Genomic DNA, 14,902 nt, shown 5'->3' with positions numbered 1-14,902 from the left:
TACAGAATTATGACTACTCAAATGTATCTGGCTTAAGGGAAGGCCCGTGGTTCTTTATGGACAGGTGCTAATACTGGAATGTTGGAATGATCCTAGATCCAGAATGTTGCTATGGGAGATTGCCTGGAACCAAGCAGGCTGATGTCTTTTGGGTTTGCTTGACAGCAAGTATTAGGCAATTCAGTGCAATCTCTTCCTCTGGTGGAAGAAGTCTTGGCAGTGAGACTCTAGTCACACCACATTGCCTAGAAACCAGAATGGAGGGGAAGGTGTGCAGGGCAGTTGTTCCACAGAGCCAGGATGGAAGCCTAGGATTGCTGCAGCTCTTACAATCCATGGAGTTTAAGGGGCCCTAGGTTTTTTTCTGCGGAATGTGTGGGAGGGAAGTCAAAGTTTCTTCCTTAAACCTCCATGGAAACTTTTGGGAAGAAGGCAGTGAGGGAAAGCTTGCAGAGAGTGTTTGCTGTCACAGACACTACTGAAATGCTGTTTCATGCAGGTAGACGCGTGTAACAAATATTAAATACATTAGAAACACCACATTTAGAGGATTATGGGTAAAAGCTAATGCTGGGAATTTATCAGGAAATAGCCCCAGGTGGCAATGAAATGTAAAACATTTCATTCACACGAAATCACTGAACTTTGTCCATGACAGCAGAAGTTTAATGTGTAAAGATTCCAAAAACTAAATATAAAGGAGAGTATTTGGTGTGATAGTTATGTGGTACCACTGTATTTGTACCACTCTTTATACTAGACTAAAATAACATCCCAGTGCAGTCTGGCATCTCCACACGCAGATGCACTAAATACCGCTATTGGAAAAGTAGCACATATTTATAAATAACAGTGGCCATAATTTTCCAAACCTGGGTTCCAATATTAGTCATCAAAATAAGTGACCTGAATTTCAGAGGTGCTCAGGCCTGTGAAAATCAGGGCATTTTTATTGAGGGGCTTCATTTTGTGGATGAGATTTTGGCCAATCTTCCAAGTAGTAGCTCCTGGTGCTAGGATCCTGGTAATACTGCAAATGCTCCTTAGTTGGCCTCAGTGGTTAAAGCAGGTTGAAACCAGATGGCGAACTCTTACATGATCAGCCAAAGAAGAGAGGGAGCTCTCCCTCTGCTTTCAGCAATGGAGGAAGAGCTGTGTTCCCCCACATCCATTCCTCCTGGACTGGCCCTATTATCCACTGCGGCAGCAGAGTGACAGGTTTTGCTTGAAACTAGGATCAGCAGGTGAAAAGTTTACTCTCCACATGGAGCGAAATGAAGGTAATTATTTAAATGTTTCCCCCTGGAGGGTGTTGGGGTGTTTTCTCTTTGAACACCCAAGAAAAAACCAGGAGATTCCTTAGGGTTGGAGTAGAAGGTACCCCACCATGAGAAGAGCATGGGGCAACTTACTCCACCTGTCTAGGCCTCTGTTTTCCCACTCATCCTTTGTCTGTCTGGTCTATTTAGAACGCAAGCTGTTTCAGAGAGTTTTTACAGTATTTTGCTATATGTTTGTAAAAAAACAAAACAAAAAACCCCCCCAAACAAACAATATAACAGAGTGGCAATTTTGCCACAGATAAGCTTCAAAAACAGACTCCAAGGAGAAACTGCTGAGCTCTAATTAACATGCAAACTAAATACCATTAACTTGGGTTTGAAGAGAGACTGGGAGTGGCTGGGTCATTACACAGATTGAATCTGTTTTCCCATGTTAAGTATCCTCCTACCTTCTTGTTAACTGTCTGAATGGGCCATCTTGATTATCACTACAAAAGTTTTTTTCTCCTGCCGATAGCTCATCTTAATTAATTAGCCTCTTACAGTTGGTATGGCTACTTCCACCTTTTCATGTTCTCTGTATGTGTGTATATATATCTTCTTACTATATGTTCCATTCTATGCATCCGATGAAGTGGGCTGTAGCCCACGAAAGCTTATGCTCTAATAAATTAGTTAGTGTCTAAGGTCTCACAAATACTCCTGTTCTTTTTGTGGATACACACTAACACGGCTGCTGCTCTGAACCTGTCATAGAAAAAACAGTTGTTTGTGGTGGTGTTGTAGCTGCCTTGGTCCCAAAATATTTGAGAGACAAGGTAGGTTGGCCCAGTAAAAGACAATGCCTCACTTACCTTTTTTCTCTCATAGAAAAAATATGCAGTTCAATTCACCAAGGGCCAGATTTTAATTCCCTTACTCATGCTGAGTAGTACCTTATTCCATGATGTCAAGGGAACTAACTCAGAGTAAAGGACTTCCCAGCAAGAATACCGATGGTGGAATCTGGCCAGAAATAAGTAATCACAAATACAGTCACAAATGAAATAATGGCACATGTCATTTATTTTTTCACGTACGAATCTGCAAATATTGTGCGACTCTTCAAAAATGTAACTCAAATGGTAACTGAGAACTCAAACTCTCTGTTATCCTTTTCCCTTTTCAAACAAAAGCAACATGGATGATAATCCATTTAATAATTACGATTGTAATGGATTTGTTTCCACAGTCAGCGTTCTTGTGTAGAGGGCCTAGGCTGAAATTGTGTCTTGTTGGAAGTGGGCTCAGCTCTAGAGACTTCCGTGTAGCCTCGCTCACTTACATCAGCAGATATTTCACCCCTTTCATCTCACTCACTCCAGAAGCATTAATTAGGCAAATTACCACACTGAGAGAAGCATTAACATACCCACAGAAGCATTATAGGCACAGGTTTCAGAGTAGCAGCCCTGTTAGTCTGTATTCGCAAAAAGAACAGGAGTACTTGTGGCACCTTAGAGACTAACCAATTTATTTGAGCATAAGCTTTCGTGAGCTACAGCTCACTTCCAAGAGCTTATGCTCAAATAACTTTGTTAGTCTCTAAAGTGCCACAAATCCTCCTTTTCATTATAGGCACAGTACATCCTCTCCTTTGAGCTTTCATTCACTTCATTCATTGCCTTTACATGATCATATCATTAAAAAGTATTGATATTATTTAAAATTGTTTAATTTAAATGGCAGTATCTTACTTTGATTTTAATGAAGTGATAATATAGGCTTACCTATTTACTCTGTCAATCCAACTGCTGGATAGTTTCATTTCTCTCTACCCATTTGATTTTTGAAATTCACATCTCCTTTACTTCTGCGCTTTATAAATGTGTCTCCCCTTAATATTCCACTTTTACTAGTGTATCTATGTGACTCTCCTTGCAATCACTTTGCTCACATTACAAAATCCTAGGCACACAAATGTGTTTTCCTTTACAGTGACTTTACTTACAATTGTTTCTTTGAAGTTCCGACTTCCTGCACGGACTTGCTCTGCAGAAACTGCCGGTGCCCAACTCCAGTTCCTGCTTCTCCTCATGTGATCAAGGCTTCCTCCCACCCACCCGTCCTTCTCTTTCATTCATTTATTATCTTTTGGGCACATTTAATACTGAGGGGAACTTGTCATACTACATGTGTGTTGAGAGTGCAGGGGAAGGGATAACTCCCAAACTGCCAATGAAGCAGAACAGCCTTCTGATTCTGACCTCTGTTCCCGTCTTCTTCCCTCTTGTGGCTCCGCTGTATCAGCAGCTGCTTCATGTCATGTGCTTGGGGCTGATCACGAGTCCAGGGCACTGCCAGAAGCAGAAGCAGGAGGAGGAGTAAGGGCTGCAGGCAGTTTCGGTGCAGCGTTTCGGAAGTGCAGGCTTAATTTAACTCTATGTTTTGGGGATTTCTAATGCTTAAAGGCTTCTTAAAAAACAAACAAACAAACAAACAAACAAAAAAACCCAAAACCCTCAAATGCTTTGAAAAGAAATAGGCACTCACAACACTGATATGTGCCTGCAGCTTTAACTAGATCTTAATTAAGTTTTTTTTTGTGTGGAGATACATATGCACACAAAAATAGTTAAAAGAACATTATTGAGGTGGCAGTCAAGTGCTCAAAATTTCAGAAATGCCAGATTGAAGGTTGCCTGTGCAACCTGTATTCACCCCGCTTGTGCCTGTGCATTACAATACAGCCCTTAATTACATGGTTACATGCTATTTTTTCATGCATCATTCTGTGCACAAGAATGGTGCTCAGTTAATGAGCTGCTATTCACTATTCAGTTTTCTCCTTATTGTTCAATGAGTGGCCCCATTTACTGCACACTATTCAACCCTTGCTCTGGAAACAGAATTGTTAACTTCCTCACAGGTGTTTCTGTAGCGGTTATCACTACAGTATCTGAATGCTTCACAAACATCAATATTTATTTTCACATCACTCCTGTGAGATCAGGGGTGATATTATCCCCATTTTACAGATGTGGAACTGAGGCATACAGAGATTAAGATCAAAAGTTTCCGCTACTTTTTGGTGCTCAATTTGAAATGCCTAGGACCTGATTTTTCAGAGGATTTAACATTTTTATACCACTTCATAAATTCAAAGCACCACTCTAATCTATTTCATATGCAGTAATGAGCGCTCAGCAGTTCTGCAAATCTAGTCCCAGGTAAATCAAGCTTGAGAACCCAAAAATGAGGAACACACAATTAGTGATCACATGGGAAAATTTTGGTTTAAATGACTTGCCCAGTATCACTCTGTTGTGGAAGCAGGGATAGAATAATCCTGTTCTCCTGAATGGAATTACCTGGCTGGGGTCTTGTGGAAAAACTAGTGATTGATCATGTAATTAGAGACTGACTGTATCATAATTCACAAGGGGACAGAATTAAGGTTGTGCCTTAATTCTGGCATTTTCAATTTCCCCCTTCTGTTTTCCTCCACTCTCGCCCAAACTCCTGCCGCACTCTCCCTCTGCTCCTATGCATTCCTGCCCGCCCATTCCACTTTGCTGCTTAACCACTTTTGTCTCCTGTCTTCAGGTTTAAAGTATACAGTATCTTCAACTTGTTTGTTTCTTCACTTCTTATTTTTGATATTATTGAACCTTAATTTGAGAGTGTCAGGTTCTTTTTCAACTGTCTTATATTTTCTAAATAAAACAGCAAAGCTAATGCCTGAAATAATTTCTTAGAAGTGGAGATATTCATGAGCAAAATCTTGCTTGCTTTATTTATTCTGTATGTTCTGTGGATTGTGGGTTGCCTGAGGATGACATGGATATGGTACACACAGCTTGCCATGATGTACAGATGTATCTCTAGACCAGCGTTTCCCAAACTTGCGACGCCGCTTGTTCAGGGAAAGCCCCTGGTGGCCTGGGCTGGTTTGTTTACCTGCTGCGTCCGCAGGTTTGGCCGATCGTGGCTCCCACTGGTAATTTAAATTCACTCACCTTTTGGAAAACTGTGGGGTTGTACCAAGTAGAGACAAATTTTTATGCAAAAGTAAATAGGAATGGAGGAGAACATTTAAAACAAAACATGCGGCACTAATAACTGGCTGAATTCCCACTTGTAGTTTTGGGATATGGTATTTACAGTGCATGATATAGCCTTTGATCTAATGGTATTTGCATTGCCAGGCTGGATTCCACAATGAAGTTATAATTCTGGCCTTGATCCTGCAATACTGAAATACTTGGAGGGTGCAAAGTTTTCTACAAATCTTTGAAGATGTTTGCATGTGTGTACCTTCCTCTCACCCCCTTGCAAGAAATTAGTTGAGATTCCTCCCCAAATTACCCATACCCTTGGAATCCTCATGGACAAGAGCCAGCGGTATGGAGATCCGGTGCCTCTACACTGGTGCTGGAACCCCAGCACACTCAACCCACTCCATGGCAATCTGGCTGAGATAGAGCAGCCGTGCCATCAGGATTCCTTTGATTGTGACTGCCCTTGCTGTTTCCTATCTGGATTGGCTAAATGGAAAGGTAGTTTATCGCTGTATCAACTCTTTTGGTTAATCTTTGAGAATAGTTGGTGGATGATTGCATTTCCCACCCTCTTCCCCATTGTATACCCAACTCCTAATCCTTGCTCCAACACAGACTGACCCTGGGAAAGCCATCTGTGTGATCACATGAAAGGATTGGGGGGGATAGAGCAGTGTCGTTGGCTGATATTATAGACATATGTACACACTTCCTTCATGGGATAGGTGAAATCCACTTGGGAGGGGCCTCCATGCACAGGTCTGGGTGAGGCTATCTGGATCCTTGTTTGTGATATTAGAATGTGATGCACAGGGAACGGTAGAGTTGTGACAAAGGCATCATTATAACATTGCTGCAGATTGAAGCAGAAAGAGAGCATGCTGTGAACCAACCTTTTGCCAGATACAAATATCTTTAAAAATTTGTAAAAATAATTAGGGACAACTATTTTTAAAATATCAAACAAATGTAAAAATAATATATTGTATCTTTGGGCTGAGTGGTTAGTCCATATCTGAGGCATAGCCGGGCTATTTCCATTAGAAGGAAAAATTGATAATAGGAGTCAGGTATTTCTTTGATGCAAACTCTGCTCCCTGTCAGGCCCACACTCATGACTGCTTTTCTGGCTTTCTTTTGGCTCTCTCCACCCAGCAACCAATCAATGCCTAAGCTCCTGCATTTGCAATCAGGCCCCAGAAACCCCGCTTGGCCCATATGGCTCAACTTCTAATTGGCCCTGCATGCAGCCTCGTGCCTTAGGCTTCTATTGTCTCCTCCTATTTTACGCCATAAAGGAGATCTATTGCATCTTTCATTTAGCCTGAATGAAGGGTGATTAGCAGGCCCATCAGCTTTTAACAATGCCAAACCAACCTAACTTCCTTCTTTGACAGGGTTACTGGCCTAGTGGCTTGGGGGAAAGCTGTAGATGTGATATATCTTGATTTTTAGTAAGGCTTTTGACCCGGTCCCACATGACATTCTCATCAGCAAACTAGGGAAATGTGGGCTAAATGAAATTACTGTAAGGTGGGTGCACAACTGATTGAAAGACCATACTCAAAGAGTACTTATCAATGGTCTACTGTCATATTGGGGGGATGTTTCTGGTGGGAACCTGCATGGGTCTGTTCTGGGTCTAGTATTAGTCAATATTTTCATTAATGACTTGGTTAATGGAGTGGAGAGTATGGAGGGGAGAGTATGCTTATTAAACTTGTGGATGGCACCAAGCTGGGAGGGCTTGCTAGCACTTTTGAGGACAAGATTATAGTTCAAAATGACCATGACAAATTGGAGAACTGGTCTGAAATCAGCAAGATGAAATTCAATAATGACAAGTGCAAAGGAAGGAAAAAACAAATGCACAACTACAAAATGGGGAATAACAGGCTTGGCAGTGGTACTGCACTGAAGGATCTGGGAATTATAGTGGATCACAAATTGAATGAGTCAACAATGTGATGCAGCTGTGAAAAAGGCAAATATTCTGGGGTATATTAACAGGAGTGTTCTGTGTAAGACATGAGACATAACTGTCCTGCTCTTCTCGGCACTGATGAGGCCTGAGCTGGAGTACTTTATCCTGTTCTGGCAACAGACTTACAGAAAGATGTGGACAAACTGGAGAGAGTCCAGAACAACAAAAAATGATAAAAAGTTTAGAAAACCTGACTTCTGAGGAAAGGTAAAAAAAACTGGGCATGTTTAGTCATGAGAAAAGAAGATTCCGGGGAACCTGATAAGTCTTCATATATGTTAAAAGCTGTTTATAAAGAGGACAGTGAGCAACTGTACTCCATGTTCCGTGAAGGTAAGATACAAAGTAATGGGCTTAACCTGCAGCAAGGGAGAGTTAAATTAGATATTAGGAAAACCTTCAGAGGGTTTGCTTACAGCGCTGCACTGGGTGCAGCTGACTACTGTAGTGCTTAGTGAAGATGCTACATATGCTGAGGGGAGAGTTTCTCACCTGGGCATAGGTACTCCAACCTAGCTACTGCCTCTTGGGGAGATGATGGGAGAAGCCCTCGTGTCAACATCATGCTGTCTACACTGGGGGTTAGGTCGGGATAACTACGTCGCTCAGGGGTGTGGGTTTTCCACATGCCTGAGTGACATACTTATATTGATATAAGTTTGTAGTATAGATCAGGACTAATGCTAAGGATAATTAGGAACTGAAACAGGCTTCCAAAGGAGGTTTTGCAATCCCCATTGTTCGAGGTTTTTAATACCTGTCAGGGATGGTCTAGGCTGATTTGGTTCTGCCTCAGCATGACAAGGAGTTGGGGGAGGACTGGACTAGATGACTTCTCAAGGTCCCTTCCAGTGCTACCTGTCTATGTTTCTGTGAGTACCTATAGATCAAAGACATGCTTGATGGCAGCCATTAACATCTAATAGTATAACAATATACCCCCCCCAACCTAGAGTATTGGTATATGCAGCCCCTTTCTGAGGCGAAGTGAGACAGTATGTGAAAGCAAACTGTCATAATCAGTAACTGTTATAACATTATAATTTGTTTGCATTATGGTACTGCCTAGAGACCCCAATTAAGTTTGGGGGCCCCCCTCCTGTTAGTAAAACTCAGAGTAAGAAACAGCCATAGTAGTACAAGTATATTCTAAAATGATTATGTATTATATTGAATAGTTTTCTAAATACTACTGGCACCAGTGATGGGGCATACAAAGCCCGCAATGGGGGCAGGGAAGTGTTTAAGGCGCTGCTAGGGGCTCAAGATCCCTGCCCCACCACACCTGCAAGCCAGGTCAGGCCTGCAGGAGGGGCCTTAAGAAGGAGAAACTCTGCTTAGTTGGCAGCAGCCTTGGTTTCAGCCTTGTGGAATACAGTGTGGCTGGGAATAGGGACTGTGTGCACAACCATTGCCTGTCTTAGTCCCCTGGGGGAAAGAAGGCCAGACACTGAACTAATACTCTAGAACTCTTACCAGTAACTTGCCAGTGGGTGGTGAAATGTGCTGCGCCCTGCTGAGGGCCCACTGAGGGAAGGGAGTTCCACAAAGGGCTTGCGGTGGTTATTTTTGTTTGATCTTTGATAACCTCAGAAGGGGTAGAGTCCCATGGGGCCCAGCTGGAAGACTGAGTCTCCCACATCTGGAACTGTGCTGTTGGCCATTAGATGCTGAAGAGAGGGTGAGTACAGGGACTTGTTGCACCCCAAAGGTAGGGTTGCCAACTCTGTCTGAAGCTATTCCAGGAGATTTTCCCCCTCAATATGATGTAATGTCATTTTCTTAAAATATCCTATTAAAATCTCCCAGATTGCTTCCAATAGTCACTGGGAGGTCGATGCCAATTCCGGGAGACTCTAGGCCAATCCTGGAGAGTTGGCAACTCTACCACAGGGGTACTGTGGGAGCCCAAATCCATTACCCTCACAAAGTCAATATCGAAATCCGTGGCCACTATAATGTACAAAGGGCCCAACTCTCAGTTACTGTCTCTTATCTGCTTCACATTCCACTTCTGCAGCATTTGAGAACAGATATAACTCTGAGGAAAAACAGTGACCAATTTCTTCTCTCCTCCACCATTTTCTCTTCTCCCCTCTATCAGGTCAGGTACGCTGAGGTCATTTTACTGTCCCAGCCAGTCAGACATGCCCCTGAGAAACAGCATTGCCTGGAGACGATGCTGTTGTTTAGCAGTGGTGTTTAGAAAATATTGCTGGCTGGGATCCCAGCTGAACCTGAGCACCAGAAACAGAGTGCAGATCTGCAAAGAATGAGTACTCCTTTGAAAATCCTCCAGTTTGTTTGAGTGCCAAAATCAGGTGCTCTGCAGGGGATTTCAGCACCCTCCAGGAGGCTTTTTACAAATCCCTCTGTAAGGATATTACCCAGACCAATTAAAGCCTAGACTGTTAGTCAGCATTTTTGGTCATGAAACAAACATTTTCCTTTTATCTTTTTAGAATATTGTTTCCAGATGGCAGTTCCAATCAATCTCTTTAGAAATACAGCATAAACCTTCAGAAGTAAAATGTTTCATATTTCAAAGTACAAATCTACATCATCCTTAGTAATGACATACAGCATTTTCAGCTAATAGGTCCTCAGAACCATTCATAACTGTAAGGCATAGATAGGAGGTGGTAAATCAGTCAATTTCACCACAGTGTATGTGTGTGACACTTATGGAGATGAAGTGGATGATGTCTCTATGGAAACAATTTAGCTGCAGTGTATCCAAGAGGAACAAAAGGCCACACTATAATGTTCAAATACTGTGCTGTGTGAAGGAGATGGATCTGTTTTCCAGATGCAGCGTTCCTTTTTCATGATTTTAATAATTATATACTAATGCAAAATGGTAAAAATCTTTAACATTGAACTACTCAGATATAATGCCAATCCTCACATACTGAGAACCCCAATACAAAGCCAATATGTTGCACTCTAGCCCACATCCTCTCCAGATGTCCAAGATAAAAGATAGTGTCTTCCCACCTACCGTCACTACTGGAACTCGTCCAAAAATGGGGAATTTTGCAATTGTTGCAAAAAATTTGTCACTAGTTTTTGTCTGAAAAATTCTGACCAGCTCTAATTCCTCTAATTCCTAATACCTCTTCCTTGTTTAGATTGATCCTCAGCCAGCCCCTGCTCCCCGCACCTCACTCGGTTATTTGTTCCCTGCAGCTACCATGACAGAAATGATGAAGTTGTAGAGCTGTGTCATCTGTGTATTGAATACATTATAGCCCATGTCTTCTCTCTAACCCTCCCAATGGCTTTCTATACACATTGAACAAAAGGGGTAACAGAATGGATCCCTCTGGACCCTTTATTGCTCTGTATAGAAAGGAGTTTGGGGTCCTGTAATAATGTGGGTTAATTAACACACGGCAGACGCTAAGGCAGATTCCCCACAAGGATATATTATTGGTCACAGTATATCCTAAGGCCTAGCTTACCTCAAACCAGGGACCTGGAGGGAGGGAAGGGTTTCCAAAAGATGTAAATGGGAATTAAAAGTTATATCTGAATTTTCTGTCTGTCTCATCCATGTCCAGCAAGCAGGTTAAAATGTGTGGAGGAGGGGAGCCAATAACAACATGACGCCAAATGAACAAAAAGAAAGTTGAAACCTTAGCTCATGTCACTATTTTTTGGGAATAATCAAACTGAATGTTTTGGGCTCCCTCTGCTGGTTCTGCAGCAGCACTTCCCTAAACAGCATTCCCAGGGATGTGCGGACATCACAGAGGAAGCTGTTACACAACCTAAAGTGTTAAATATGAAAATATATTATGTATATTAACCATGTAGTTTAACAAAAACAGCCATGTGTAGTTCAGCTTCATTGCTTCTCCCAGCATCCCAGGGTTTCTATGTGAAGAGAAGGGAATCAATATATGTAGCATTTACTAAAATGGAAAATGACAAAACTGGGAGGGAGTTTCCAAATTTTGAATATTACAAGCAGTTCCATTTATAGAGCACCTTTTATTGCAAAGTGCTTTACAAACTCGTCAGGGATTATTTCATTCACTCTTAGGCAGACAACATTGGCATGCACTGTGCACTTCTGGGATGAAATATGACAGCTGTTAAGCAGGCTGTCATGATAATAGTAACATTATCACTAAGTAATTATAAATGGTTTCCCTTGTGCTGTTCATATGCATTTTGTTTTACAGAGTAAGAAACGTGCTCTGTCATAAAGAGTTTACATTGTAAAGTGGACTAGACAAACAAAGAGAAGATATAGGAAGGAAAGGGCCACAAGGAGGGATTTAGGTGAGAAGAAAGAGGAAGAAATCCTGAATGTTAAGAGGGACACGGAGTACAGAGTATGGCTTGTCAGTATGTGGGAGGCTGTTCCAACCATAGGCCACATGCACTGGAGGTTTAGCATGCATTCTCATGAATTAATTATAACAACGTCCCTGTAAAATAGGTAACTATTTATCATCCCAATTTTAGAGATGTGGAATCTGAGTCAGAGAGATTAAGTAACTTGCCTAAGACAACAAAACGGGTCTGGGTCAGAGCTTTGGTTTGAATGCAGATATCTTAACATTCAGTCCCATGTCTAATCCACTAGCCTGCTGGAGAAGGCTGCTGCTCATGCTATTTGAACTGCCCACAGTTTGGCCAAAGGCCACATTGACTGCCTAGTAGAAGAGTTGGCATAGATGCAGGCTTCCAGCTGGTCAGGTGCTTGAAGCAGTCTTAGCACAAGCAATAGCAGTTTGGGTGGCACTGTCTCCTAGAGCCATAAATCGGGCTGGGTTTCTTCCAAATACTCAGGTACAGATGGTGGTGGATTTCACAAGTCAATAAACAAACTGACATTCCTAGCTAGTGAACAGTGACCAGAGGAGCTAGCGAACAGGAGTGGCTAACAGGGGAGTTTTGCGAGGGAGTTCTCCAGGTGGAGGAGGAGCGATTACATGACCCTTGGGGCAAGTTTGTTGTCTGAATTCTTTGAGGGGGTCAACAAGCATGTGGACCAAGGGGATCCAGTGGATATAATGTACTTAGATTTTCAGAAAGCCTTTGACAGAAAGCCTCACCAAAGGCACTTACGCAAAGTAAGCTACCACTGGATAAGAGGGAAGGTGCTCTCATGGACTGGTAACTGGTTAAAAGATAGGAAACAAAGGGTAGATATAAATGGTCAGTTTTCAGAATGGAGAGAGGTAAATAGTGGTGTCCCCTAGGGGTCTGTTCTAGGACCAGTCCTATTCAACATATTCATAAATGATCTGGAAAAAGGGGTAAACAGTGAGGTGGCAAAATTTGCATATGATACAAAATTACTAAAGATAATTAAGATCCAGGAAGACTGCGAAGAGCTACAAAAGGATCTCTCAAAACTGGGTGACTGGGCAACAAAATGGCAGATGAAATTTAATGTTGATAAATGCAAAGTAATGCACATTGAAAAGCATAATCCCAACTATACATATAAAATGATGGGGTCTAAATTAGCTGTTACCACTCAAGAAAGAGATCTTGGAGTCATTGTGGATAGTTCTCTCAAAACATCCACTCAATGTGCAGCAGCAGTCAAAAAAGTGAACAGCATGCTGGGAATAATTAAGAAAGGGATAGATAATGGGACAGAAAATATCATGTTGCCTCTATATAAATCCATGGTACGCCCACATCTTGAATACTGTGTGCAGATGTGGTTGCCCATCTCAAAAAAGATATATTGGAATTGGAAAAGGTTCAGAAAAAGAAATGATTAGGGGTATGGAATGGCTTCCATATGAGGAGTGATTAATAAGACTGGGATTTTTCAGCATGGAAAAGAGACAGCTAAGGGGAGATATGATTCAGGTTTATAAAATTATGACTGGAGTAGAGAAAGTAGATAAGGAAGTGTTGTTTACTACTTCTCATAACACAAGAACTAGGGGTCACCAAATGAAATTAATAGGCAGCAGGTTTAAAACAAATAAAGGAAGTATTTCTTCACACAACACCCAGTCAAACTGTGGAACTCCTTGCCAGAGGATGTTGTGAAGGCCAAGACCTTAACAGGGTTAAAAAAAGAACTAGATAAATTCATGGAGGATAGGCCCATCAATTGCTATTAGCCAGGATGGGCAGGAATGGTGTCCCTAGCCTCTATTTGCCAGAAACTGGGAATGAGCAACAGGGTATGGATCACTTGATGATTACCGGTTTCAGAGTAGCAGCCGTGTTAGTCTGTATTCGCAAAAAGAAAAGGAGTACTTGTGGCACCTTAGAGACTAACCAATTTATCTGAGCATAAGCTTTCGTGAGCTACAGCTCACTTCATCAGATGCATAAAGTGGAAAATGCAGTGAGGATGTTTTATACACACAGACCATGAAAAAATGGGTGTTTATCACTTCAAATGATTTTCTCTCCACCCACCCCACTCTCCTGCTGGTAATAGCTTATCTAAAGTGATCACTCTCCTTACAATGTGTATAATAATCAGGGTGGGCCATTTCCAGCACAGGGTTTAACAAGAACGTCTGAGGAACAGTAGGGGGGAGGGAGGGGGAGGAAAAAACAAGGGGAAATAGGTTACCTTGCATAATGACTTAGCCACTCCTGGTCTCTATTCAAGCCTAAGTTAATTGTATCCAATTTGCAAATGAATTCCAATTCAGCAGTCTCTCGCTGGAGTCTGGTTTTGAAGTTTTTCTGTTGTAATATCGCAACTTTCATGTCTGTAATCGCGTGATCAGAGAGATTGAAGTGTTCTCTGACTGGTTTATGAATGTTATAATTCTGGACATCTGATTTGTGTCCATTTATTCTTTTACGTAGAGACTGTCCAGTTTGACCAATGTACATGGCAGAGGGGCATTGCTTGCACATGATGGCATATATCACATTGGTAGATGTGCAGGTGAACGAGCCTCTGATAGTGTGGCTGATGTTATTAGGTCCTGTGATGGTGTCCCCTGAATAGATATGTGGGCACAGTTGGCAACGGGCTTTGTTGCAAGGATAGGTTCCTGGGATAGTGGTTCTGTTGTGTGGTATGTAGTTGCTGGTGAGTATTTGCTTCAGGTTGGGGGGCTGTCTGTAGGTAAGGACTGGCCTGTCTCCCAAGATTTGTGAGAGTGATGGGTCATCCTTCAGGATCCTTGATAATGCGTTGGAGAGGTTTTAGTTGGGGGCTGAAGGTGACGGCTAGTGGCGTTCTGTTATTTTCTTCGTTAGGCCTGTCCTGTAGTAGGTGACTTCTGGGTACTCTTCTGGCTTTGTCAGTCCGCTTCTTCACTTCAGCAGGTGGGTATTGTAGTTGTAAGAATGCTTGATAGAGATCTTGTAGGTGTTTGTCTCTGTCTGAGAGGTTGGAGCAAATGTGGTTGTATCGTAGAGCTTGGCTGTAAACAATGGACCGTGTGTGTGGTCTGGGTGAAAGCTGGAGGCATGTAGGTAGGAATAGCGGTCAGTAGGTTTCCGGTATAGGGTGGTGTTTATGTTACCATCGCTTATTAGCACCGTAGTGTCCAGGAAGTGTTCCTCAGACGTTCTTGTTAAACCCTGTGCTGGAAATGGCCCACCTTGATTATCATACACATTGAAGGAGAGTGATCACGTTAGAT

General features: G+C 42.2%; 1 protein-coding gene across 3 annotated transcripts in view; it reads right to left on the bottom strand.

Moving 5' to 3' along the window:
* The window catches only part of TMEM144 (transmembrane protein 144), a 32,157-nt gene extending 28,587 nt beyond the window's left edge, over positions 1-3,570 (bottom strand). For 2 of the 3 annotated variants that reach the window (XM_073341460.1, XM_073341462.1), the window contains exon 1: positions 3,274-3,570. The gene's annotated coding sequence lies outside the window, so the exon portion shown is untranslated. Of the gene's footprint in view, positions 1-2,137; positions 2,289-3,273 lie in introns of all 3 variants that reach the window. The other variant, XM_073341461.1, reaches the window with a different exon arrangement.
* Positions 3,571-14,902: the final 11,332 nt, after the last annotated feature.

Source organism: Lepidochelys kempii, chromosome 4 (genome assembly GCF_965140265.1).
Source record: "Lepidochelys kempii isolate rLepKem1 chromosome 4, rLepKem1.hap2, whole genome shotgun sequence".
Classification (NCBI taxonomy): Eukaryota; Metazoa; Chordata; order Testudines; family Cheloniidae; genus Lepidochelys; species Lepidochelys kempii.
The sequence above is the reverse complement of the archived record's forward strand: the minus strand, read 5'-3'. Positions and strand labels throughout refer to the sequence as shown.